This window comes from Gossypium arboreum, chromosome 13 (genome assembly GCF_025698485.1).
Source record: "Gossypium arboreum isolate Shixiya-1 chromosome 13, ASM2569848v2, whole genome shotgun sequence".
Lineage (NCBI taxonomy): Eukaryota > Viridiplantae > Streptophyta > Magnoliopsida > Malvales > Malvaceae > Gossypium > Gossypium arboreum.
Genome location: NC_069082.1, coordinates 111,451,038 through 111,478,391, shown reverse-complemented (window position 1 = coordinate 111,478,391; position 27,354 = coordinate 111,451,038). Strand labels below are relative to the sequence as shown.

General features: G+C 34.8%; 1 non-coding gene across 1 annotated transcript; it reads left to right on the top strand.

The window, feature by feature from the left end:
• Window positions 1-13,542: 13,542 nt before the first annotated feature.
• On the top strand, window positions 13,543-13,649 carry LOC128287050 (small nucleolar RNA R71). The gene has a single exon (XR_008277749.1). It is a non-coding gene; the product is annotated as a small nucleolar RNA R71 (small nucleolar RNA).
• The last annotated feature ends 13,705 nt before the right edge of the window (window positions 13,650-27,354 follow it).

Here is a 27,354-nt window from a genome sequence, read left to right as displayed (position 1 = left end):
TTTTCTCAGTATTCCTTTATTCTCCCAGTTTCCTTTGTTCTTTTTTGCTCTACTAAACATGTTTGTTTTCAATGGTTGATTTCATTTCCTCTCCTTCACCATTTTCTATTGTTGTTGCTGCTTGTTCTTTGTTCGAAAAGTCGATTGCGTTAACAACAACTTCATGTTCGACGTTGACATCTTCTATCGAAGGAGTACTTAACAACGGTGTCGAAGACAGTTATTGTATTTGTCTCAAGCCTTACACTGTACAAGACCCTACCAATACATGAATCATTACTCTTTGGCTCCTCTTTTGATTCAATTGTTCATTAAGCTCAAATTAACGCTATCACACTAAACCCATTCCAAATCAGCTAAAATTAAAATCTCAAGAAAGAAAGAAAAATGAAAAAACAAAGCAAGGAGAAGAGAATTGGTGAAAAAGTGAATGGGTTGTGAGAAATAGGCCTTTGTGGAAAGAAACAATGTGGTCATACTCGAAACAGAGGCAACCTTGGCAGTTACTGAAACGCTTGCAGACGACCGACAGCATCTTTGCACCATCGCTTGGGATGACGACCATGAGCAGTTTGTAAAAAAAATATTTAATATATTTTTATTAATTATAACATCATGATGTCATTAATACAACATGTGACAATATTATTTTGTCACATGTCCTGAACTTAACGGTGTTATAAAAAAGTACTAATTTATTTGACAAAAAAATTTCAGATACCAACTTGAAAAATGAAAATATAAAATACCAATCTAAAATAAATGGACAAATTTAGATACCAATTTTATATTTTTCCCTTCAAGTAAACTATTTCAATACTTTTAATTAAAACTTTTACTTATGTTAATACTTTAGGTAACCTAAACGATTAAGTATTATAGATTTGTAAATTAAAGAAGAATTAATTCCTCCAACTAAGGCACAACACATTTTTAGTCCGAATCAAAATCTACTAATCAATCCAATTGTTTTGTTTTATTTTTAACTTTTCTTTAGGCCTCAAAAAATACTTACATTTCTTCACTTTATTTATATAAGCTTAAGAGTTCAAACAATATAACATTAAGGGATAATGGCAAACCTGCCCTCTATATTTTTGTAAAACTTTCCATGTGTACCTAAAGTTTCTAAGGGCTTATTTAGTAATGTCTAAAAAAAAACACTTTCGGCTTGAAAAATACTTTTGAAATAAAAAAAGTGTTAAACAAACTGTTTTTAGTTGAAATTTTTTTCCTTTTCAAATACACTTATGAAAAACATTTTTGGAAACGAGAAACTAAAATTTTTAGCTTTTCCTCTTCTAAAAGTACTTTTGGTGCTTAATTATTTTTTTACCCCACCGACAACATAGTACTTTCCCTTCCCTGTTTTTTCTTGAGGCTTAATTATAAATGTACTAAAATCATTAATTAAAAATAAAAAAGTATTTTTAAAATAATGCAAATATGTTAATATCTAATTATAAATATTTAATGATTATATTTAAATATTTAAAATATAGTTTATATATTCTAATTAAATTTTATAAATAATTAATATTTATTGCTTAAAAATATTTAAAATTTATATTCATATATTAAAATATTAACAACAAGTTATAATAAATTATTTTTATATGCTTACTAAAATATAATAATATTAACCAATTTAAACATTATTTAAATGCATATTTGTTACTTGATAATATCATGTCTAAGATGGACATTTTATTTCTTAAAAGCACTTTTTGACAACAGTACTGAACACTCAAATCTTAAACCAAAATTTTCAAAAGATTTTTTCACAGCACTTTTTAAAAGCATTGTTAAACTAGCCCTAAATATCTAGCGTGTCCCTATTCTTTGCTTCCATCTTCCAAAAAAATACTTGGGTCTAATGGCGTTAAAGCATGATGTGGCAATACATGTGGATCACTAAAATACTACCACATCATATGGCAATACATGTGGATCACTAAAATACCACCACATAGCACTTTTTTGAAAAAAAGTCAACCTGTTAAACTTAGGGATATGGTAACAATTTTACCATTTAATTTCTAAAGCCTAAAATTTAATATAATAAACAAAGTAATTGAACAACCCCCATACAAGATTGAACAAAATAATTAAACAATAACAAAACAAAATGCAAAATTAGAACCCAGTAAAAATCAAATCACTGATTTAATCACAAACTTAAAAATTTAAGCATAAAGAACAAGTATTTTTCAGTAACTTATTTGAATCTACACATTCCAAAACCCCAAAACCACTATGTTCTTTGCCTAAAAATCTAATCTATTTGCCATTCAACTGTAGCAATGTTCTTCAAAGTAAGCATATCTATCTTTTCCATCATTGAGAAAACTTTTAAAATATATTAAAATCAGATTATAATACTCTCTATTCTACCTTTGACATCCATGAACACAATGAAACAAATTATTTGCTAAAAAACTTGACATTTTTTTTTATGAAAATTGACATCCAACAACCATCACTTACTATCAACAACACCCGAAGAACACCATCACCACAAGCCCTTAGTTCAACCGGGATCCACCCTCATCATCGTAAACTCAAATCAAACTTTAGCATACTCTCATTTAACATGCAACAAAACCATCAAACACCAACAATAGTTGTTCACTAGTGGATACCAACAATAGTGCTCGACGCGATGGCTTGATGGCGATTTTAAGAATGGGCTATTGATTTGGAATTTGAACAGAGAAAAAGAAGCAGTAGACCTAAGTGACTACCATGGAAGGAGATAATCAATGGTGGTGGTTTCCATCCACGACAATAGTTTTGGGTATGGTGTTGCCTGTTTGGCTGCTTGAAAATGTGAGAAATTGAACATCGATAATGGCAATGTATCATAAAGAAAAGAAAAAAAATAGAACACACAAAATTTTACGTAGAAACCCTTTCGGGAAAAAAAACACGGGCAAAGGAAAAGAAAATTCACTATGTCGAATTCGAATGATTACAAGCAGAAAGACGATTATGTCTATTTATAGGTTTAAAAACCTTATTCTAATCAAATTCAAATAGAAGTAATGCAATAAGATTAAAATACTTTATTCTAATCAACATCAAATAGAGGAAGTAAACTTCTATAAGGATTTTGCTTGTGTAGCCTGTACTGTATCGCGGGGGTCAGAGGCCTCCGGTTGCGACCTCAGTCCAGTATTTTGCTTATTGGGGATCTATGATGGGCTGCGGCCTTCTCCCTAGAGATCTCCCTATCTTGTCACTTGTATATTATTTTTAAAAGGAATTTTGGTCACACAACTTCTAACAATCTCCACCTTGTCTCGAATTCTCAACGAAAAAGTTCACCACCTCTTCCATGAAATCCTTTAAAGGTTTATCTTCAACAATGAACACCAACCAAGTCTAAGCAATCTCAAACTAGGTTATAGGAAATGGCTTAGTCATCATATCTGTAGGATTATCATGAGTACTATTTTTGCTCACAACAATATCACTACAAGTAAGAATATCACGAATAAAATAATACAGAAAATCAATTTGCTTTGTTCTCTCATGAAACAATTGATCCTTTGTAAGGAAGATGTCACTTTGACTGTCACAAAATATTGTACTAATTTGAAGGTCTTCATTGAGTTTACTAAAGAGCCCCTTTAACAAAATAGCTTCTTTACAAGTCTTAGTAATTTCCATGTACTCAGCTTCAGTGGTAGACAAAATGATGGTAGTTTGCAAAGTGGCTTTCCAACTAATTGTACAACCCCCAATTGTAAAGATATAACATGTAAGAGATCTTCTTTTATCAAGGCCTCCAAAAAAATCAGCATCAACATACCCAATGGCTCCATCTCTATTTCTTCCAAACTATAAGCAAACATCAGTAGTACCTCATAAGTATTTCAAAATCCATTGAACTACTTTCCAGTATTCTTTACCGGGATTTTCCATGTATTTACTAATTGTACTGACTAAATATGATAAATTTGATGTGAACAAACCGTAGCATACAAAAGAGATCCCACTGCACTAGAATATGGAATACGTGACATGTAGTCAATCTCATCATCTGATTGCAGAGACAAAGTCGATGAAAGTCTGAAGTGGGCTACTAATGGAGTACAACAGGCTTGACATTCTGCATATGGAACCTACAAAGAACTTTCTTAATGTACACTTTCTGACTTAGGTACAATTTACATGCTTTTCCATATCTGAGAATCTCTATCCCAAGTATATTCTTTGTTGCTCCCAAATCCTTTATATAAAATTCTTTACTAAACTGGCTTTGACATTTTTATCTCTCATTTATCTTTGGTTACTATCAACGTGTCATCAACATAAAGGAGTAGATACACAAAAGAACCATCACAGTTTTTCTTAAAATAAACACAACTGTCAAAGCTACTTTTTTTAAAATCATGAGTAGTCATAAAATAATCAAACCTCTTGTACCACTACCCCAGTGACTGTTTCAACCCATAAAAAGACTTTTTTAGCAATAAAGGGATTTTTTCAGCAAGCAAACATAGTCTTTTTTTTCTGAGACTATAAACCCCTCTAGTTGTTGCATGTAAATATCTTCATCAAGTTCTCCATGCAAGAACATTATTTTTACATCTAACTGTACAAGGTCCAAATCATACATGGCCACAATACCAAGTAAGGCTCAAATCAAATTGTGCTTCACAATTAGAGAAAACACATCTGTAAAGTCCACACCTAGAATCTGACTGTGACCCTTTTCAACAAGTCTTGCTTTATATTTGGGTTCTTCAACTCCTGAAGTCTATTCTTTCCTCTTGAACACCCATTTACAACAAACAACCTTCTAACATTTAGGAAGCTTCACAAGATCTCATGTTCTATACTTGTGGAGTGATTCTATCTCTTTTTACATGAAAAACATCCACTTTTCTGAATCTTCACAATCTAACTACCTTAAAATAAGTAGATGGCTCTTGATTTGCATCTATATCTTCAACCATATTTAAAGTATAAGAAACTAGATTAGCCTCAACATACTTATTTGGAGGTTTAATTTCTCTTTTAGTTTTATTTTTAGTAATAGAATATTATGGCGAAGAAGTGACTTTGTTTTGAATTTTTGTACTAACTTGACTAGTCGACTTTGTTGTAGATACTAGATAAATATGAAGCTCCACCTACTTTTTTTGTTCTTTATTTGAAGAGTCTTTAAGAGATAAGTTGGGCAGTTGATACGTGATATTCGTGATAGGTTTTAAATATTTATAATGAATCGTTCTTGAAACTAACTATTATCACGATGAAGGCAAGTGTACCTATCGACCAGTAGTATAGCTTTAGTAGGACTGGATTATCGAACCCAAAGGAACTAAAAGTACTAGTATCAACTTTCTTTTTATTATCTAGCCTAAAAAAAATAAAAAGGGTTTTGTTTATTTAACTAATTAATTAAACTAAGAAATCACAGCAAAGAAATTTGGGGAAAATACTTTTTGGAAAACTCGATTGATTAAGACAATACCTAAGGAAAAATCCACCTAGACTTCACTTGTTATTTGACTCTGAATCGGATGATTTATTCATTCAACTTGTTCCGTAGAGATCCCTAAGTTATATTATTATCTCTCTTGAGACTAACAACGTCTAACCCTAGATTGAATAATTGAAATCTCTTTCTAATTAACGCCCTAGGGTTGCATTAACTCTATCTATGGATCCCCTTATTAGGTTTCACCCTAATCAGCAAAATCTTGTCACCCTATCTCTAGGCGCGTAATCAACTCCGCTTAATTATGACAAATTTACTCTTAGACAGGGTCTATTCCTCCTCTGAATAAAAGCTTAACTTGAATCAATATCCTAGAATATCAAAACAAGAATTAAGAACAAGTCAAATATTTATCATACAATTCAGATAATAATAACAAGATCCCTTAGGTTTCATTCCCCTTAGGTATTTAGGGGTTTTAGTTCATACTAATGTAATAAAACATCTCAAAAGAATAAAAATAACAAAACATAAGAAAACCCAAAACTCCTGAGGGAATTTGAAAGGAGATCTTCAATCTTGATGGTGAATCTGCCTTCTGAGATGGATCGATCGGCTTTTCTTGAGCAATTCCTTGCTCCCTCCTGTGCGTCCCCCTCTTCTCCTCTTCTAGGGTGTATTTATAGGCTTTGGAATGCCTAAGAGCCCTCAAAATTAGCCTTTTCAGGATTAGACTAAACTTGGGCTTGGTAGGGACACGCCTGTGTGACACGTCCGTGTGCAATTGCTTAAGGCCGTGGTTAATGCTGTTAAATGGGCACGGGCGTGTGGTTTACCAGTGTAAATCGTGCTTTGACCTTGCCAAAGGGACATAGGCGTGTGGTCTGCCTGTGTGAGGAAGTCCATGCCGTGTTAATTTCGTACGTTGGCCCATTTTCTATGTTTTTGGCCCGTTTCTCGTTCCTTTCACTCTCTTATGGTCACCTAAGTATAAAACATGAAATTAAGGCATTAGGAGCATCAAATTCACCAATTTTAAGGAAAAATTATCCATAAAATGTGCTAAGCATGGGATAGAAATATGTATAAATTATGGTTTATCAAATACCCCTACACTTAAGCATTTGCTTGTCCTCAAGCAAAATCCTCAACTCATAATCAAAATAAATTCTTCTCAACTTATAATTTCAATCGATAATATCTCAAAATAATTCATAGGTAATCATACATTGAAAATTCAACTGAAAGAACATCAAAGTTTCAAACATTCCAAGTTGAGCATTTTATTATGAAAACATAGGTGTCTCCCCTCATCTAAGTAATTACCTTTGATTCAAAATATCACAGAGTTTCACATTCTCACTAAAGATTCACTCAAATCACTCGAGGTGTTTAAGGACAATAAATGAAGCACTCAATAGTCACTAATGAAAAGTCACTACCATAGGCTTGCATGAAAATCAAATCTCCACCACTATAAATTGAGATGAAATATCAATCAAAAGGTCTTTAGAAGGTTGTAACGTGGCTTTGGTTAGAGGGTGTGTTACAAGCTGAAAGAAAGGGTTAGAATCGAGATTGAATTGAAAAATTGTCTAACTAGAAAAATGACTAGTCATCAATTGCGTACAAAAGAGCTTTTTCTCAGAATATGGAATTTAACTTCTTTAGCTCAAAAGATCACTACTACTAATATGTATTCATGTATATATATACATATATATTTAGGAACAAGTCAAATTACAAAATAGAATAAAACATAGCTAAGTAACTATTCCAACTCAAATCTCGACAAAAATAGGGATCAAATTAATTTAGGGGATTTCAACAATAATGAGTTATGGCTTAATATTGAGGGTAAATTAATGAATGAGTTGTTAGGCTCAAGGGGGTTCTCTAAGGGTTAATTGTGAATGTAGGCTTTTTATGGAGTTAGTGGGTTAAACCTAAATGCCTTTATCATTTTGACATATCAAATCAAATGGTGTGGTCTTGACATGCATAATCAAGCAAGTTCTAGAATAACAATTCAATACTGACGCACTCATAATGAAAGTGAGCATGAAAGAAATAATAGATGCTCTAAAGGCTCAAGATCTCACAAAAATTATGGCTTTTTGATGTTTAAACTTGTGAATTCCAACTTAAAATAATACCTAAACTTAGGGAAATAACCTAAAATTTTTTAATTTTTCAAAAATCAACTTATCATGCTTAATTCCCTAATTTCTTAAAGTTTAAACAATCAATGCATAAATGCCTATGTTTTAATTCAAGATATATCAATAAACATTATAGACTAATTGGAATTTATTCTAATAATGATATGAGAAGATCGTATGAGAATAAAACAAAATTCAGGGATTTTTCTAATATAAAAGACCCCCCACACTTAAGATGTACATTGCCCTTAATGTACAAAGATAGATATATTGAAAATGATAGATTCATAATCATAAGATAGGGAGAGAAGTGAAACTTCTTGAATGATGAATGAATTCCTTGAACTGGAATTTTGGAGGATAATCAGCGTGAAAGTGGAGGAGGATACTCCGGTGGTAGTAGAGGTTCATTAGTCCATAAGTATTGTGCCAAAAGAATATTATATCTGGTGGTAGCTATGGTTGTGGTCGAGCAGGACATGGCAGTCGTGGAGAACCTTTCCCGGTAGAGTTTTTAGTTCCTATGCGAGGATGAGCTTTGGAGCTCTTTCTGACTGTGATAAAATCAGGAACTCTTTAAGAGGTATACTGAAGCATAATTACTTGTAATGAAATAGCCAAAGAATAAAAATTGTAAAAACTCAGGATGAAATAGTATTAAAAGGAAATAAAAAATAATAATTTCAAAATATAGAGATAAAAATAAAATAAAATAAATAGTGGGTGTTTATAAAAAAATTGGGGCACACGGCTGTAGGGCACGCCCGTGTGCTCTAAGCTCAGCCCGTGCGTTTCGTAATTTTTGAAATTAGGCGTATTGGTGTACATGTCCATGTTGCACGGCCGTATCGATCTTCGTTCGATTCTCCCACACCCGTGTATACAGGCGCACGCCCATGTTAAATTAACAGGTTTACCCACGGTTTCAAAACACGGGCATGTTGCACGCCCGTGTTATTTTGGCAGTTTCGCCCACGGCTATGTCGCACGGCCGTGGCTACTTATCGCATCCCGTGTTTAGGAAAAAAATTTGCCCTATTTTTACACGGCCGTATCACACGACCTTGTTGCATCCCGTGGTATGTGCGCGGGCTACGACACTCCCGTGTACTTGGCCGTGTGGTTCTGAAAAGCCTGTGTTCAATGATTTGGTTAGTATGTTAGATTTTAAAAACTAAAATTTAGAAGAAGTAATATTGTTAGTGCTCAGGTTGCCTCCCGAGAAGCACTTATTTAAAGTCTAAGCTAGACTTTACCGTGTGAGTATACTTAAGGAGATTCATGGAGCCGTAAATCCTCCCTATCATCTTTAAATTTCTTACTGTTGTAAGGTTTGAGGCGATGTCCATTTACTTTGAAAGTACCTTGCGATGGGTGACTTATTTCTACGGTACCGTATGGGAAAACTGTTTTGACTACGAACGAACCTGACCATCGTGATTTAAGCTTCCCAGGGAACAATTTGAGTTTCGAGTTATATAATAGGACAAGATCTCCAACTTCAAATTGTTTATTTTGTTTTAACCGAGCATCGTGGCATCGTTTCGTTGCTTCCTTGTATAGTCTTAAATTTTCATATGCATAGGTTCGCCATTCGTCTAACTCGTTTAACTGCATCAACCTGTTTTCACCTGCAAGTTTGGGATCAAAGTTTAGAAATTTTATAGCCTAGAATTCTTTGTATTCTAACTCAAATGGTAGATGACAACTTTTTCCATAAACGAGTTTGTATGGTGATGTTCCTATGGGGGTTTTAAAAGCAGTTCTATAAGCCCATAATGCGACATCTACTTTCATTGCCTAATCTTTCTTGTTTTATCCTACCGTCTTTTCTAGGATACATTTAAGTTCTTGATTTGCCACTTCGACTTGGCCACTAGTTTGAAAGTGGTAAGAGGTAGCTGTTCGGTGGTAAACTCTATATTTCTTGAGGGTCTTTTCAAATTGGGCATTACAGAAATGAGTCCCCCTATCGCTGATAATTAATCTAGGTGTTCCAAATCAAGAGAAATGTTTTTTAAGGAAACGTACCACTACTCTAGCATCATTTGTAGGCAGAGCTTGGACTTCAACCCATTTAGACATATAATCGACAGCTACTAAGATGTATTTATTTACAAATGAACTAGGGAATGGACCCATGAAGTCGATACCCCAAACATCAAATATTTCACATGAAAGCATATATGTCTAAGGCATTTCATCACGGTTAGAGATATTACATGTCCTTTGGCATTTGTCACAAGAAATAACATACTTGTTGGCATCTTTGAATAAGGTGGGCCAAAAAAAACCTGATTCAAGTATTTTATGCGCGGTCTTATTTCCACCGTAATGTCCTCCAGCTGGCCCTGAGTGGCAATGTTCTAAGATTTTTAGTGCTTCTGTTCTTGTAACGCATCGACGAATGACTTGATTTGCACATATATAGAAAAGAAAAGGATCTTCCCAAAAGTAATTTTTCACATCAGTAAAGAATCGTTTTTTTTGCTGATGTGTCAACCCTTTTGGGATAACGTTAGTGGCTAAAAAATTCGCGATGTCTGCAAACTAAGGTACCTCCAAGTCAGAAATAGCAAAAAATTGTTCTTCAGGGAACAAATCATTTATTTCCACTTCATCTAGCTCTTTAGTATTTGAATTTTCAAGCTTGGATAAATGATCAGCTGCAAGATTTTCTGCTCATTTCTTATCTTGTATTTCCAAGTCGAATTCCTGCAATAACAAAATCCATCGAATAAGTCAAGGTTTTGCATCAGTCTTAGTTAACAGGTAGCGAAGGGCAGAATGGTTAGTATAAACGACAAATTTAGACAATATTAGATATGGCCTAAATTTATCGAATGCAAAAACCACAACTAACAATTCTTTCTCCATGGTGGTGTAGTTCTCCTATGCGGCTGTCAAAGTTTTGCTAGCATAATAAATAGGTTGAAAGTGCTTGTCCCTTTGCTGTCCCAAAACTGCACTTACTGCAAAGTCACTCACATCACACATTAGTTCAAAAGGTAAATTCCAATCAGGTGCTATTATAATTGGAACATTAATCAATTTATCCTTTAGAGTATTAAATGCTTCTAAACATTTATGATCAAAATTAAAGTGCATATCTTTTTCTAGTAATTTGGTCAAAGACTTAGCTATTTTAGAAAAATCTTTAATAAATCTTCTATAAAACCTAGCATGTCCTAGAAAACTTCTAATAGCCTTAACCGAACTAAGAGGAGGTAATTTTTCAATGATTTCAACTTTAAATTTATCAACCTCAATCCCTTTACTAGAAATTTTATGTCCTAGCACAATACCTTCTTGAACCATAAAGTGACATTTTTCCCAGTTAAGTACAAGGTTTGTTTCCTCACATCTTATTAAAAATCGTTTTAAATTTTTAAGGAAAAGATGGAAAAAGTTACCAAATACTGAGAAATCATTCATAAATACCTCCATGATATCTTCTACGAGTTCGTCAAAGATGGCCATCATGTAGCGCTGGAACGTAGCAGGAGCATTACATAATCCAGAGGGCATTCTTCGATAAGCAAATGTACCGTATGGAAATGTGAATGTCATTTTTTCCTTGTCTTCAGGAGCTATTGGGATTTGAAAATAGCCAGATAGTCCGTCTAAGAAGCAGTAGTACATGTGCCCTGATAGTCTTTCCAACATTTGGTCAATGAATGGCAAGGGGAAGTGATCTTTTCTCGTGGCATCATTTAGCTTTCTATAGTCAATGCAAACTCTCCAACCTGTGGTTGTCCTAGTTGGAATTAGTTCATTCTTCTCATTGGCTACCACAATCATGCCTCCTTTCTTAGGAACAACCTGCACTGGACTTGCCCAATAACTGTCAGAAATAGGATAACTAATTCCAGCATCTAGAAGTTTAATTACCTCGGCTTTAAAAACTTCCTTCATGTTGGGGTTCAGTCGTCTTTGAGCTTGCACACATGGTTTATATTAATCTTCCATTAAAATTTTGTGGGTCCAAAAAGAAGGGCTGATCCCTTTAATGTCAAAAATTTTCTAAGCTATGGCATTTTTATGTTCTTTTAATACTTGGATTAATTCCTCTTTCTCCTTGGGTTGCAAGTTAGATGCAATAATAACTGGTAATATAGAATTATTTCCAAGTGATTTGGTAATTGTTTGAGTTCTAGTTTAGGAGGTTCTTCAATAGAGGGTTTTTGCTTAAAATTATCGTTCCATTTAATGTCCTCATATTCTGCTTGTCTTTAGGAAGATTCATTGATGTTCAGTTTAGCTTTTATTTTACCTGTCTCGGAATCATCGTCATCTATCTCCTCTCATTGGGCATGGCATAGTTTCAACGTTATCTTATGTATGATTTCCTGAAAAGAATCTTGAGCAGCATGATCAATAGAGTCAATAAAATAACATGAGTCATCCTGTTCCCTAGAAAATCTCATGGCATCATAAATTTTAAAAATGATTTTTTCGTCACCTACTCTAAGTACCATTTTACCATCACCCACATCAATAATAGCCCTAGCAATGGCTAAAAATAGATGCCCTAAGATTAAAGGCACTTCAACATCTTCATCCATATCAAGCACAACGAAGTCAATAGGGAATATAAATTTATTTACTTTTACAAGTATGTCCTCTGTAATATCCCTAGGATATTTAACAGATCTATCAGCTAGTTGAATACTCATCCTAGTGGGTTTAGGTTCTCTAAGACCAAGTTGTTTAAACGTTTTATATAGCATCACATTAACGCTAGCACCTAAATCAGCTAGTGCCTTATCAACGTTAAAACTACCAATTAAGCAGGGTATAGTAAGACTTCCTGGATCTTTTAGTTTGGTTGGCAGTTTGTTTTGGAGTATAGCCGAGCATTCCTCGTTAAGTTCCATTATAGATAAGTCTTCAAATTTCGTTTTGTTTGTTAGGAGCTCTTTTAAAATTTTTGCGTATGTAGGCATCTGCGATATAGCTTCAACAAAAGGTAAGTTAATATGTAGTTGTTTAAAAAGTTCAAGGAATTTACCGAATTGTGAATCCATGCAGTCTTTGTTCAACTTTTTTGGGTATGGAATTGGTGGTTTATATTCCTTCGGCATTGGATTGTAATTGCTTTCGGGTTTTACCTCCTCTCTTTTACTTCTGTCAGCTTCTTGTTGTGGCTTCCTTTCCGATTCAGCTAACACTTTCCCACTCTTTAGTGTAATTGCTTTTACATGTGCTTTTGGATTGGGTTCGGTGTTACTAGGTAGATTTCCTGGTGCTCTTTCAGAAATCATCTTAGCCAGCTATCCAATTTGAGTTTCGAGCCCTTGGATCAATACTTGTTGATTTTTGAGTGCCGTCTCGATATTCTGAAAACGAATCTCTGACACCGAGATGAATTTGGTTAGCATCTCCTCAAGGCTCTGCTTTTTCTCCTGTTGGTATGGTGGTTGCTGAAAGCCTGGAGGGGGTGGTGGTTTCTGATTTCCTTGGCCTCCCCATGAAAAATTTGGGTGATTCCTCCAACCTGCATTGTAAGTATTGCTATAAGGATTGTTTTGAGATCGAGGATTATTACCCATGTAATTTAACTCCTCATTCTCCATGTTGTGGCCAAAATGTGGGAATTCTAAATTGCTCGATCCACCTCCATTTGCTTCGTACTGCATTACTGGGTGAACTTGTGAAGAACTAAAAAAACCATCAATTTTCTTATTCAAGAGTTCTACCTGATTAGAGAGCATGGTGATAGAATCGATGTTATAAACACTGGCTGTTTTCGTTGGCTTTGTCCTCATGACTTGCCACTGATATTTATTCAGTGACATCTCCTCTATAAATTCATAGGCATCTTCATGTGTTTTATTATTGATGGTTCCGCCAGCAGCTGCGTCAACCATTTGCCAAGTCGAAGGATTCAGGCCATTATGGAACGTTTGAACCTATAGCCAAAGCGGTAACCCATGATTAGGGCACCTTCTCAAAAGGTCCTTGTATCTCTCCCATGTATCGTAGAGTGTTTCTAAATCCATCTGCACAAAAGAAGAGATATCATTACGTAATTTGGTTGTTTTAGCCGGTGGAAAATATTTTAATAAAAAATTTTCGATCATTTGTTCCCAAGTAGTGATTGACCCTTGTGGTAACGAGTTCAACCATTGTTTAGCCTTATTCTTTAACGAAAAGGGAAACAACCGAAGGCGAATGGCGTCATCAGAAACACCATTAATTTTAAAGGTATTGCAAAATTCTAGGAAATTTGCCAAGTGAGTGTTGGGATCCTCGTCCTTTAAAACATCAAACTGAACAAACTGCTGTATCATTTATATTGTGTTAGGTTTCAGTTCAAAATTATTTGCAGCAACAACCGATCTAACTATGCTCGATTCAGTTCCTGTTAAAGAAGGTTTAGCATAATCATACATAGTGCGCGGAGGTATCAGGTTTTCCTGATTTTCAACCATCTCCTTGGTTGTGGTTTGAATATCATCCTCTTACCCGTTCTCTGTGTATCTTAAACTTCGCCTTATTTCTCTTTGGTTCCTACAAACTGTGCGATCGATCTCACTGTCAAAAAGTAATGGTCTGGACGGGTTTCTTCAAGTAATAAACTATAAGAACCTGCTAGAAAAAGGGAAAAAGAAGAATTAGTAATAAAAATTAGAATAAAATTTAAATTGCAATAAAAGTAAATGGCTAAAGTAATAAAAATCGAGTGTTCCTAATATCTTAGATCCTCGACAACGACGCCAAAAACTTGATACATGATATTCGTGATAGGTTTAAGTATTTATAATGAATCGTTCTTGAAACTAACTATTATCACGATGAAGGCAAGTGTACCTATCGAACAGTAGTATAGCTTTAGCAGGACCGGATTATCGAACCCAAAGGAACTAAAAGTACTGGTATCAACTTTCTTTTTATTATCTAGCCTAAAAAAAATAAAAGGGTTTTGTTTATCTAACTAATTAATTAAACTAAGAAATCATAGCAAAGAAATTTGGGGAAAATACTTTTTGGAAAACTCGATTGATTAAGACAATACCTAAGGAAAAATCCACCTAGACTTCACTTGTTATTTGACTCTGAATCGGACGATTTATTCATTCAACTTGTTCCGTAGAGATCCCTAAGTTATATTATTATCTCTCTCGAGACTAACAACGTCTAACCCTAGATTGAATAATTGAAATATCTTTCTAATTAACGCCCTAGGGTTACATTAACTCTATCTATGGATCCCCTTATTAGGTTTCACCCTAATCCGGTAAAATCTTGTCACCCTATCTCTAGGCGCGCAATCAACTCAGCTTAATTATGAAAAATTTACTTTTAGACAGGGTCTATTCCTCCTCTGAATAAGAGCTTAACTTGAATCAATATCCTGGAATATCAAAACAAGAATTAAGAACACATAATTAAGAACAAGTCAAATATTTATCATACAATTCAAATAATAATAACAAGATCCGTCTTAGATTTCATTTCCTTTAGGTATTTAAGGGTTTTAGTTCATACTAATAAAAGAAAACATCTCAAGAGAATAAAAATAACAAAACATAAGAAAACCCAAAACTCCTGAGGGAATTTGAAGAGAGATCTTCAGTCTTGATGGTGAATCCGGCTTCTGAGATGGATTGATTAGCTTTTCTTGAGCAATTCCTTGCTCCCTCCTGTGCGTCACCCTATTCTCCTCTTCTAGGGTGTATTTATAGGCTTTGGAATGCCTAAAAGCCCTCAAAATTGGCCTTTTCTGAATTGGACTAAAATTAGGCTCGGTAGGGACATGCCCGTGTGCGATTGCTTAAGGCCGTGGTCAAGGCTGTTAAATGGGAATGGGCGTGTGATTTACCCGTGTAAATCATGCTTTGACCTTGCCAAAGGGACACGACCGTATGGTCTGCCCGTGTGAGGAAGTCCAGGCCGTGTTGATTTCGTACGTTGGCCCATTTTCTCCGTTTTTGGCCCGTTTCTCGTTCCTTCCACTCTCCTATGCTCACCTAAGTATAAAACATGAAATTAAGGCATTAGGATCATCAAATTCACCAATTTTAAGGAAAAATCATCCATAAAATGTGCTAAGCATGGGATAGAATAGAATTATGTATAAATTACGGTTTATCAGCAGCATAGTAGTTTCATAAAAAATAACATCTCTGCTATTTAGAACTTTTCTATTTTTAGGTCACCATAACTTATATCCTTTTACACCAGCATTATAACCAAGAAAAACACATTTAATGGATCTCATTTTCAATTTTACATCATCAACATGAGCATACGCAGGACACCCAAAAATCTTTAAATCATAATAATCAGCAAGATTAGCAGACCGTACCTCTTGTAGAGTCTTTCTCTCAATGGCAACGGGTGAATAATGATTGATCAAAAAACATGTAGTAGAGGCTTCTTCAGCCCAAAATGACTTTGGTAAATTAGCATTCAACAATATACATCGAACCTTCTCCATAATCGTTCTGTTCATTCGTTCTGCAATGCCATTTTGTTGTGGAATATGACGAACTGTCAAGTGTCTCACAATCCTTTCTAATTTGCACAATTCGTTAAACTTATCAAAACAAAATTCCAAACCATTATCTATGCAGTGGTGTTTTATCTATTTTCCTGTTTGTTTCTCAACCATAGTTTTCCAAGACTTGAATGCAGAAAACACATCACTGTTCTGCTTCAAGAAGAATGCCCAAACTTTTCTGGAAAAATCATCAAAAAGTGTTAGCATATAATTAGCTCCACCTCCTGAAGGCACTCTAGATGGTCCCCCAAAGATCAAAATGAATATAATCCAACGTTCCCTTAGTGTTATGGATTCGTCTGCTGAATCTGTAACTCTCATAACTCGTATTTGTCACCAGAATAGGGTTACAAGAATGCTACAGCAAGTTAAATAAATAAACAGGTAAAATCATTATCATTACAATAATAACTTACATTTACGAGGCTTAAATAAAGCTTAAGGGACTAAAGAAATAATCTTAAAACCCTTAAGGACGAATTTGATACAAGTCAGTAAATTTCAGGATAATAATAAAAATTTCAAAAACAGGGGACACATGGCCGTGTGACATAGCCTAGGCCATGTGATTATTTGAAGTTGGAACACACTATCGTGTCCCAACTCATGTTTTAAACTGTGTAACTCACTGACTTTGATCACACGGCTGTGACATAGGCCGTGTGACTCACTGACTTAGTACACACAGTCGTTGTCGCAAACTGTACGCCAAACCGTGCATGGCACATGGCCGTGTGGCAGCCTGTGTCCTAGACCATGTGCACCTAAATTAACCTTAAACATCAAGTTTACCATTTTAAGCTTTCTTGGACTCCAAGCAATCCAATTACCAGCCGTTAGACCTATTCAAATTATTATTAATCTTACTCAAATCATGTCAAACCTATCATTTTAAGTACCTAACCAATGTACCCTAATTGGTACCACAATTATACATACATGTATAATGATATAAATCATCAACCATTCAAACATACATACTTATCCTATTTGAACCAATTATCCAACCTCCTAATTTACCAAGTTAAAATCAAACTTATACCAATTGTTATTCTTAGCTAAGCTTACCAAAAACTTAACCATAACTTCACAAAATGAACTGTATTCACCACCAACCTAGCAACCACATAACTATCATCACATTACAAGACAACATCAATCAAAAGACGAATTAATTACATGCTTTATATATATTCATATCAATCGAGGTCAATGATATAACGACCTATCACATGCCATATATTCCAAAATAAAAGTTCAAAAACTACTAAAAACAGATAGATAGTGTGACTTGAGTGCTAATCCGATAGTTCATCCCACGAAAAGATGTCTGCAAGAAAATGGAAGTAACACAAGTAAGCTTTTTGAAGCTCAGTAAATTCAACGGACTAAAACAATAAATCTTACCGAAGTAAAAATAACAATTTAATCAAATATAATTCAACAACTATTATTTCTTGTCATCTTCAATTGTAAAGTAGTGAATTACATAGTTCAATATAATAATTTTTGAAAAACATACATGTCTACAACAGAGTCAATTCAAGATGTCAAGTACAAATCATCCCATTCAAAGTCATTAAACGAGTTATTACTACAATAATTATGACCTGATGAACAACTTACAGATATGAGCACACAAGTAGTCCAATCGAAACACGCCAAATGCTCATAAGAGCTAATCCAACCAATAACACACCAAATGCTTATGAGAGCTAATACAACCAATAACACGCCTCGGCACTAAGTGCTTAGCCCGTACGCTATACATCTGCCCTCAAAACATGCCAGAACATGATAGTATAACATAAGGGTTCACAAAAAACGTTGAACCTCAGTATATTCAGGAAAAATATATAAAGCACGCCACATAAATCTCCACCCTAACCCTGCAAAACACACCATTATTTAGTTGTACTCTATCTCGTGTTCATTCGGCCCAAGTACCGAAATTTAATAACATTTTGCAAACAACTTTACATCATAAATAGAACAATTAATATCCACTATTTCATATCAAATCATCATACAATTCGAATAGATATGAAATTACAAATCGAACGAACTTACTTGGACTGAAGTGTAATAATTGTAAAAGTTCAGGGACTATTCCATAAATTTCCCTTTTCCACGTAAATCAATAGGGTCTTGACCTAAAATGTAACATTTCCAATTATTAGCTTCCATTTCATATTCCAATTTATTCTACAATTTTTACCCTTTTCTTTTTGAAATTTAAAAAAAATGCCCTTAACTTTCACAATTTATGCAATTTAGTCCTTTAACCAAAATTCCTCATATTAACCATTTTCTCAAGTTCAAAATTTACAGCAAAATAAACTAGGCCCTTAAACAGTCCCAATTAACCTTGAAATTTTTACATTTTAAAAAATTATTAAAAATTAATTCACAAAACAACCAAATACCACAATCAAAGCTTCAAACACATAATTATCATAACAAAAAAACTAATATTCATCAATGGAAACTTCTAAAATTTTTAACAGATTCAAAAATGAAGGTACGGGTTAGTTGGACCTAGTTGTAACAATCTCAAAAACATAAAATTCATTAAAAACAAGACTTAAAAACTTACTCATGCAAAGGAGTGAGCTAGCCAAACCTCCAAACTTATCCTTTCGTGGTGTTTTCGGAAAAAACCATGGAAAAATGAAGAACATAATGATATTTTATTTTAATTATGCTTTGTTTAATTTTGATTTAATTACAAAATTATCATTTCAACACATTTCACTCAATTTTAACTTCAATTATCGTCAATTATTTATTAACAATGGTTTAATTGCTTCATTGGCCCTTCCAATTTATTAGTTATGCTATTAAATCATCTAAATGCAATAATTACAAAGTTTTGTACCTTTTACAATTTAGTTCTTTTTCTTTAATTAGTTATCTAAACGTTAAAATTTGTAACACCCCAAACTCAACCTAGACGTTATGGCCGAATCTGGCAATATCACATTGAAGTGTTTTTCGTAAAGTACGACATTGTTAAAAATCCATTCTTTATTAAACCTTTTTGAATGACCTTGAAGATGATTGCAAGACTTGTCGCTTATTTTCAAAATGTAAGTCGTTTGTTTAAAACGTTCTTTCTTGTGGAAGCTCTTAAATCAATTTATATCTGTGGCATTTTTGAAAAACATTTATCTTTTTGAAAACTCGCGTATTTTCCCTACTACTAGCAGTATTAAAGTAAAAGAAATATAAATCCCCAAATTAAAAATAAAATCCAGAGAGGCTTTATTACATAAAAATACCCAATTTAAACTACTTATAAATAAAAGAAAAATATGGAAGCATGTGCGGTTTTGTGGCCACCTTCGAGTCCCTCGCAGCACCGATCTGCCTAAGGATTACCTATGCAGATAAGCAGAAGGGTCAGTTTACGAAAACTCAATGTATAATCCCTTAATAAACAAATAGTCAAACATATAGTGAGCAAATACAGTCTGGGCCTAAGCCTATATCAGTAATAGTGACAATATCAGTTTGGGCTTTAGCCCATCTCAAAATAGAAACTGTCATGTGTTTGGGCCTTGGCCCATTGCGATAACGATAAGCAGTAGTAACGATGTCGGTCAGCAAGAATAATGAATCAAGATGAAAGTCCTACCCAACCAGCCTCTACACTCTACTCCGTCCAGCCCTACACTCCATGTGGGGATAAAATCAACCCACTCATCCCTACACTCTAAAATAGCATCGGTTGCGGCACTAAACAGTATTTGCAGTAGAGCTGCCAGTATAATAGGCTTAAAGCCATCAGTGATTTGCAGCAGAGCTGCCAGTACAATAAACTTCCTCCAATCATAATAAACTCATCCCCATGCAATGCATCGTACAGCCATGTCATGTCATATCATAGAATCATACATGTATCCATTGTAGTTTAAATAGCAAGCTAAAATAAGTCATACTTGTACATATATATAAATACCTCACATAGGGGCAAAACAGTCAATTGACCATGTAGAGACATTTCAGTCATTTTACCACATAAGGGCAAAATAGTCATTACATCAAACTGGGGTCTAGGTATACTTACCAACCTAAAAGTAGGTCCATAGTCGTCTCGGACGACCTGTGCAACCTTAACATTCTAACAGTGAAAATCGGCCCAAAGCCTATAATGCGAACCCATGGAGGCCCACACGCCTGATACGTGATATTCGTGACAAGTTTTAAAAATTTATAATTAATCGTTCTTGAAACTAACTATTATCACGATGAAGACAAGTGTACCTATCGAACAGTAGTATAGCTTTAGCAAGACCGGATTGTTGAACCCAAAAGAACCAAAAGTACTAGTAATTACTTTTTTTTTATTATCTAGCCTAAAAATTAAGGGATTTGTTTATCTAAACTAATTAACTAAACTAAGAGTGCACAGAGAAAAAATTGGGGAAAAGCTTTTGGGAAAACTCGATTGATTAAGACAATACCCAAGGAAAAATCCACCTAGACTTCACTTGTTATTTGACTCTGAATTAAATGATTTATTCATTTGACTTGATCTGTAGAAATCCCTAAGTTATATTATTCTCTCTCTCGAGACTAATAACGTCTAACCCTAGGTTGATTAATTGAAATCTCTTTCTAATTAATGCCCTAGTGTTGCATTAACTCGATCAATGGATCCCCTTATTAGGTTTCACCCTAATCCAACAAAATCTTGTCACCCTATCTCTAGGCGTGCAATCAACTCTGCTTAATTATGGTAAATTTACTCTTAGACAGGGACTTTTGCTCCTATGAATAAGCGCACTAACTTGAATCAATATCCTGGAATATTAAGACAAGAATTAAGAACACATAATTAAGAACAAGTCAAATATTTATCATACACTTCAGATAATAATAACAAGATCCGTCTTAGGTTTCATTTCCCTTAGGCATTTAGGGGGTTTAGTTCATAATTATAAAAGAAAACATCTTAAAAGAATAATGAATACAAAACATAAAGAAAACCCAAAACCCCTACATGGAAATTGAAGGGAGATCTTCAGTCTTGACGATGAATCCAGCTTCTGAAATGGATCAATCGGCTTCCCTTGAGTAATTCCTTGCCTCCTCCTCCCGTGCCTCTCTTCTAAGTGCCTCATCAGGTGTTTAAATAGGCTTTAGAATGCCTACGAACCCTCAAAAGTGGCCTTTTCCAAATAGGACTATACTTGGGCTAGACAGGGACACGCCCGTGTGACAACCCCGTGTGCGATTGCTCCAGCCCGTGGTCAAGGCTGTTAAATAGGCATGGGTGTGTAGTCTACCCGTGTAAGTCATGCTTTGATCCTGCCAAATGGACACGATTGTGTGGCTTACCCATGTGAGGAAGCCCAGGCCATGTTGATTTCCCATGTGGGTCTATTTTCTCCGTTTTCAGCCCGTTTCTCGCTCTTTTTACTCTCCTGTTCTTACCTAAGTGTAAAACATGAAATTAAAGAATTAAGAGCATCGAATTCACCAAATCTAAGGAGAAACCATCCATAAATGTGCTAAGCATGGGATAAAAATATATATAAATTATGGTTTATCAAATACCCCCACACTTAAGTGTTTGCTTGTCCTCAAGCAAAATCCTCAACTCACAATCAAAATAAATTCTTCTCAATTTATAATCCATATAATAATATCTCAAAATAATCCATAAGTATTCATACATTGAAAATTCAACCAAAAGTACATCAAAGTTTCAAACATTCCATGTTGAGCATTTTATCATGAAAACATAGGTGTCCCCCCCATCTAAGTAATCACCTTTGATCAAAATATCACAGAGTTTAACATCCTCACTAAAGGTTCACTCAAATCACTCGAGGTGTTTAAGGACATCAAATAAAGCACTCATTAGTCAATATGAAAAGTTATTACCATAGGCTTGCATGAAAATCAAATTTCCACCATTATATATTGAGATGATACATCAATCAAAAAGGTCTTTAGAGGGATGTAACGTGGCTTTGGTTAGGGGGTGTGGTCACAAGTTGAAAGAAAAGGTTAGAATCGAGATTGAATTGAAAAAAAAATACCTAACTAGAAAAATAACTAATTATTAGTTGAATACAAGTGAGCTTCTTCTCAGAATATAGAATTAACACTCAAGCTCAAAAACGACGAATTACTACTAATATGTATGTAAGTATTGTTTTTTTTAAGAACAATTAAATAACATAGAACTTAATTATTGCAACGAAGAGTAAAACATAGCTAAGCAATTAATTCAAATAAAATCTCGACAAAAGTACGGATCAAATTAGGTGATTTCAACAATAATGGGTTATGGGTTAATATTAAGGGTAAATCAATTAATGGCTTGTTAGGCTCAAAGGGGTTCACTAAGGGTTAATTATAAAGGTAGGCTTTTGTGGAGTGAGTGGGTTAAACCTAAGTGCTTTTATCATCTAGACATATCAAATCAAATGGTGTGGTCTTGACATGCATAATCAAGCAAGTTTTAGAATAACAAGTCAATACTGACGCACTCGTAGTAAGAGTGAGCATGAAAGAAATAACATATGCTCTAAAGGCTCAAGATCTCACAAAAATTATGGCTTTTTTATGTTAACCATGTGAATTTTAACTCAAGATAGTATCTAAACTTGGGGGAAAAACCTAAAAAAATTTTAATTCTCAAAAATAAACTTATCATGCTTGATTCCCTAATGTCTTAAAGTTTAAACGATCAATGCATAAATGTCTATGTTTTAATTCAAGACATATCAATAAAAATCATAACTTAATCAAAATTCATTCTAATAGTGGTATGAGAAGATCACATGAGAACAAGATAAAATTCAGGAATTTCTGATAATGATATAAAAGACCCCCCACACTTAAGATGTACATTGCCCTCAATGTACAAAGATAAATATATTGAAAAATATAAATCTATAAGCATAAGATAGGGAGAGAAGTGAAACTTCTTGAATGATAAATGAACTCCTTGAATTAGAGTTATGGAGAATAATCGGCCAAGACAATGATGAGAGTGGAGGAGGATACTCTGGTGGTGGTAGAGGTTCATTAGTCCATAAGTCCTGCACCAAAAGAATATTATATCTAGTAGCAGCTATGGTCATGGTCGAGCAAGACATGGCAGTTGTGGAGAACCTTTTCCAGTGGAGTTTTTAGTTCCTAAGTGATGATGAGCATTGGAGCTCTTTATAACTGTGATAGAATCAGGAACTTTTTAGGAAATATAAAGAAGCCTAATTAATCGTAAAGAAATACCGAATAAAAATTATAAAATCTCAAGATAAAATAGTATTAAAAGGAAATAAAAAGTAATTTCAAAATGTAAACATAAAAATAAAATAAATAATAGGTTTTTATAAAGAAATTGGGGTACACGGCCGTGGGCACGTCCGTGTGCCCTCATTTCAGCCCGTGCATTTCATGATTTTCAAAATTGGGTCATTGGTGCACATGGCCATGTTACACGGCCATGTCATTCTTCGTTCACTTCTCCCACACCCGTGTATGCAGGCGTACACCCATGTTATTTTAACAGGCTCAACCACGGTCGGTGGGCACGGTCATGTCGCACACCCGTGTTAATTTGGCAGTATTGCCCACGGTCATGTCGCACGGCCGTGGGAATTTATCAGCTCCCGTGTTAGGGAAATTTTTTGCTTTGTTTTCACATGGCTGTATCACACGGCCGTGTTTTCTCTCGTGGTATGTGCACGGCCTACAGCATGCCCGTGTGCCTAGCCGTGTGGTTCTAGAAATCATATGTTCAGTGGCTTAGTTAGTGAATTAAATGTTAAAGACTAAAATTTAAAGAAGTGAACACCGTTAGTGCTCGAGTTGCCTCTCGAGAAGCACTTATTTATAGTCTAAGCTCGAATCTACCTTGTAGGTATATTTAGGTAACTTCGTGGAGCTGTAGCTCCTCTTTGTCGTCTTTTAAATTCTCACTATTATAAATTTTGAGACGGTGTCCATTTACCTTCAAAGTGCTTTGTGATGGATGACTTACCTCTACCATGCCATATGGAAACACAGTTTGAACTATGAAAGCACCTGACCATCGTGATTTAAGCTTTCCAAGAAACAATTTGAGCCTCGAGTAATATAACAGGACAAGATCTCCAACTTCAAATTGCCTTCGTTGCTTCAAACGGGCGTCGTGGCTGCGCTTCGTCGCTTCCTTGTATAGGTGCAAATTTTCATATGCATTGGCTCGCCACTCATCTAACTCGTTCAACTGCATCATCCTATTTTCTCCTACAAGTTTGGGGTCAAGGTTTAGAAATTTTATAGCCTAGAATGCATTGTGTTCTAACTCAAACGGTAGATGAAAACTTTTCCCATAAACAAGTCTGTAAGGTGATGTTCCTATGGGAGTCTTAAAAGTAGTTCTATAAGCCCATAAAACATCATCTACTTTCATTGCCCAATCTTTCCTATTTAATTCTACTGTCATTTTTAGGATACGTTTAAGCTCTCGGTTCGCTACTTCGACTTGGCCACTAGTTTGAGGGATAAGGGGTAGCTGTTCTGTGATGAACTCCGTATTTCTTAAGGGTCTTGTAAAATTAGGCATTACAAAAAAGAGTACCCCTATCACTGATAATTGCTCTAGGTGTACCAAATCGAGAGAAAAGTTTCTTAAGGAATCGTACTACTACTCTAGCATCATTAGTAGGTAAAGCTTGGGCTTCAACCCATTTGGACATATAATCAACAGCTACTAAGATGTATTTATTCCCGAATGAACTAGGGAATGGACCCATGAAGTCGATACCCCAAACATCAAATATTTTACATGAGATCATATATGTCTGAGGCATTTCATTACGTTTGGATATATTACCTGTCCTTTGACATTTGTCACAACAGTAACATACCTGTTGACGTCTTTGAATAGAGTGGGCCAATAAAAACCTGATTCAAGGACTTTATGTGCAGTCCTATTTCCACCATAATGTCCTCCAGTCGGTCCTGAGTGGCAATGTTCCAAGCTTTTCAATGCTTCTGTCCTTGTCACGCATCTCCTAATGATTTGATCTGCACATTTATAGAAAAGAAAATGGTCTTCCTAGAAGTAGTTTTTCACATCAGTGTAGAATCGCTTCTTATACTGATGTGTCAACCTTTTTGGAATAATGTTAGTGGCTAAAAAATTTGCAATATCTGCAAACCAAGGTACCTCAGAATCAGATATAGTAAAAAATTATTCTTCAGGGAATGAATCGTTTATTTCAATGTCATCTGGCTCTTTGGTATTTGAGTTTTCAAGCCTGGAAAGTTGGTCAGCCGCGAGATTTTCAGCTCCTTTCTTATCCTTAATCTCCAAGTCAAATTCCTGCAATAATAAGATCCATCGAATAAGTTGAGGTTTTGCATCAGTTTTAGTCAAAAGGTGGCGAAGAGTGGAATTGTGAGTATAAATGACAACTTTCGACAATATTAAATATGGCCTAAATTTATTGAATGCAAAAACCACAGCTAGCATCTCTTTCTCCGTGGTCGTGTAGTTTTCTTGTGCGGCTGTCAAAGTTCTACTAGCATAATAGATAGGTTGAAAATGTTTATCTCTTCGCTATCTCAAAACTGCACCTACTGCAAAATCACTCGCATCACACATTAGTTCAAAAGGTGAATTCCAATCAGGTGCAATTATAAATAGAGCTTTAATCAGTTTATCCTTTAAAGTATTAAATGCTTCTAAACACTCCTGATCAAAATTAAAAGGCATATCTTTTTCTAGTAGTTTAGTCAAAAGCTTAGCTATTTTAGAAAAGTCTTTAATAAATCTTCTATAAAACCCAGCATATCCTAAAAAACTTCTAATAGCCTTAATCGAATTAGGGGGAGGTAGTTTTTCAATGGTTTCAATTTTAGATCTTAATCGAATTAGGGGGAGGTAGTTTTTCAATGGTTTCAATTTTAGATTTATCAACCTCAATCCCTCTACTAGAAATTTTATGTCCTAACACAATACCTTCTTGAACCATAAAGTGACATTTTTCCCAGTTAAGCACAAGGTTTGTTTCCTCACATCTTATTAACACTCGTTTTAAGTTTTTGAAGCAAATATGGAAAGAGTTATCGAAAATAGAGAGATCATCCATAAATACCTCCATGACGTCTTCTACGAGTTCATAAAAAATGGCCATCATCCAGCGTTGAAAAGTAGCAGGAGCATTACATAATCCTAAAGGCATTCTACGATAAGGAAACGTACCGTATGGACATGTAAATGTCGTCTTTTCTTGATCTTTAGGAGCTATTGGGATTTGGAAATAGCCAGAGAGTCCGTCTAAAAAATAGTAGTACATGTGCCCTGACAATCTTTCCAACATTTGTTCCATAAATGGAAGGGGGAAATGATCTTTTCTCGTGGCATCATTTAGCTTCCTACAATCAATGCACACTCTCTAACCTGTAACTGTCCTTGTTGGGATTAATTCAGTCTTCTCATTGGCTATAACAGTCATGCCTCCTTTCTTAGGAACAACCTGCACTAGACTCACACAAGAACTGTAAAAAATAGGATAAATAATTCTAGCATCTAGGAGTTTAATTACCTCAGCTTTAAAAACTTCCTTCATGTTAGGATTCAGTCGTCTTTGGGCTTGCACGCATGGTTTATATTCATCTTCCATTAAAATTTTGTGGGTACAAAAAGAAGGGCTGATCCCTTTAATGTCAGAAATTTTCCAAGCTATGGCCCTTTTATGCTCGCTTAATACTTGGAGTAATTCATCTTTCTCCTTGGGTTGCGAGTTGCATGCAATAATTACAGGTAATGTAGAATTATTTCCAAAGAATGCAAATTCCAAGTAATTCAGCAATTGTTTAAGTTCCAGTTTAGGAGGTTCTTCAATAGAGGGTTTTTGCTTAAGTTCATCTTTTACCTTAATTCCCTCATATTCTGCTAGCTTTGGGGAGGTTTCATTGGAGGTTAGTTTGGTTCCTATCTTAGAATCATCATCCACCCCCTCTCCTTGGGCAAGACACAGTTCCATCGTGTCCTTGTGTATGATTTCCTGAAAAGAATCTTGAGTAGCATGATCACTAGAGTCAATAAAATAACATGAGTCATCCTGTACCCTAGAAAATCTTATAGCATCATAAATTTTAAAAATAATCTCTTCGTCACCTACTCTAAGTACCAATTTACCATCACCCACATCAATTACAGCTCTAACAGTTGCTAAAAATGGCCGACCTAAGATTAAAGGCACCTCAACATCTTCATCCAT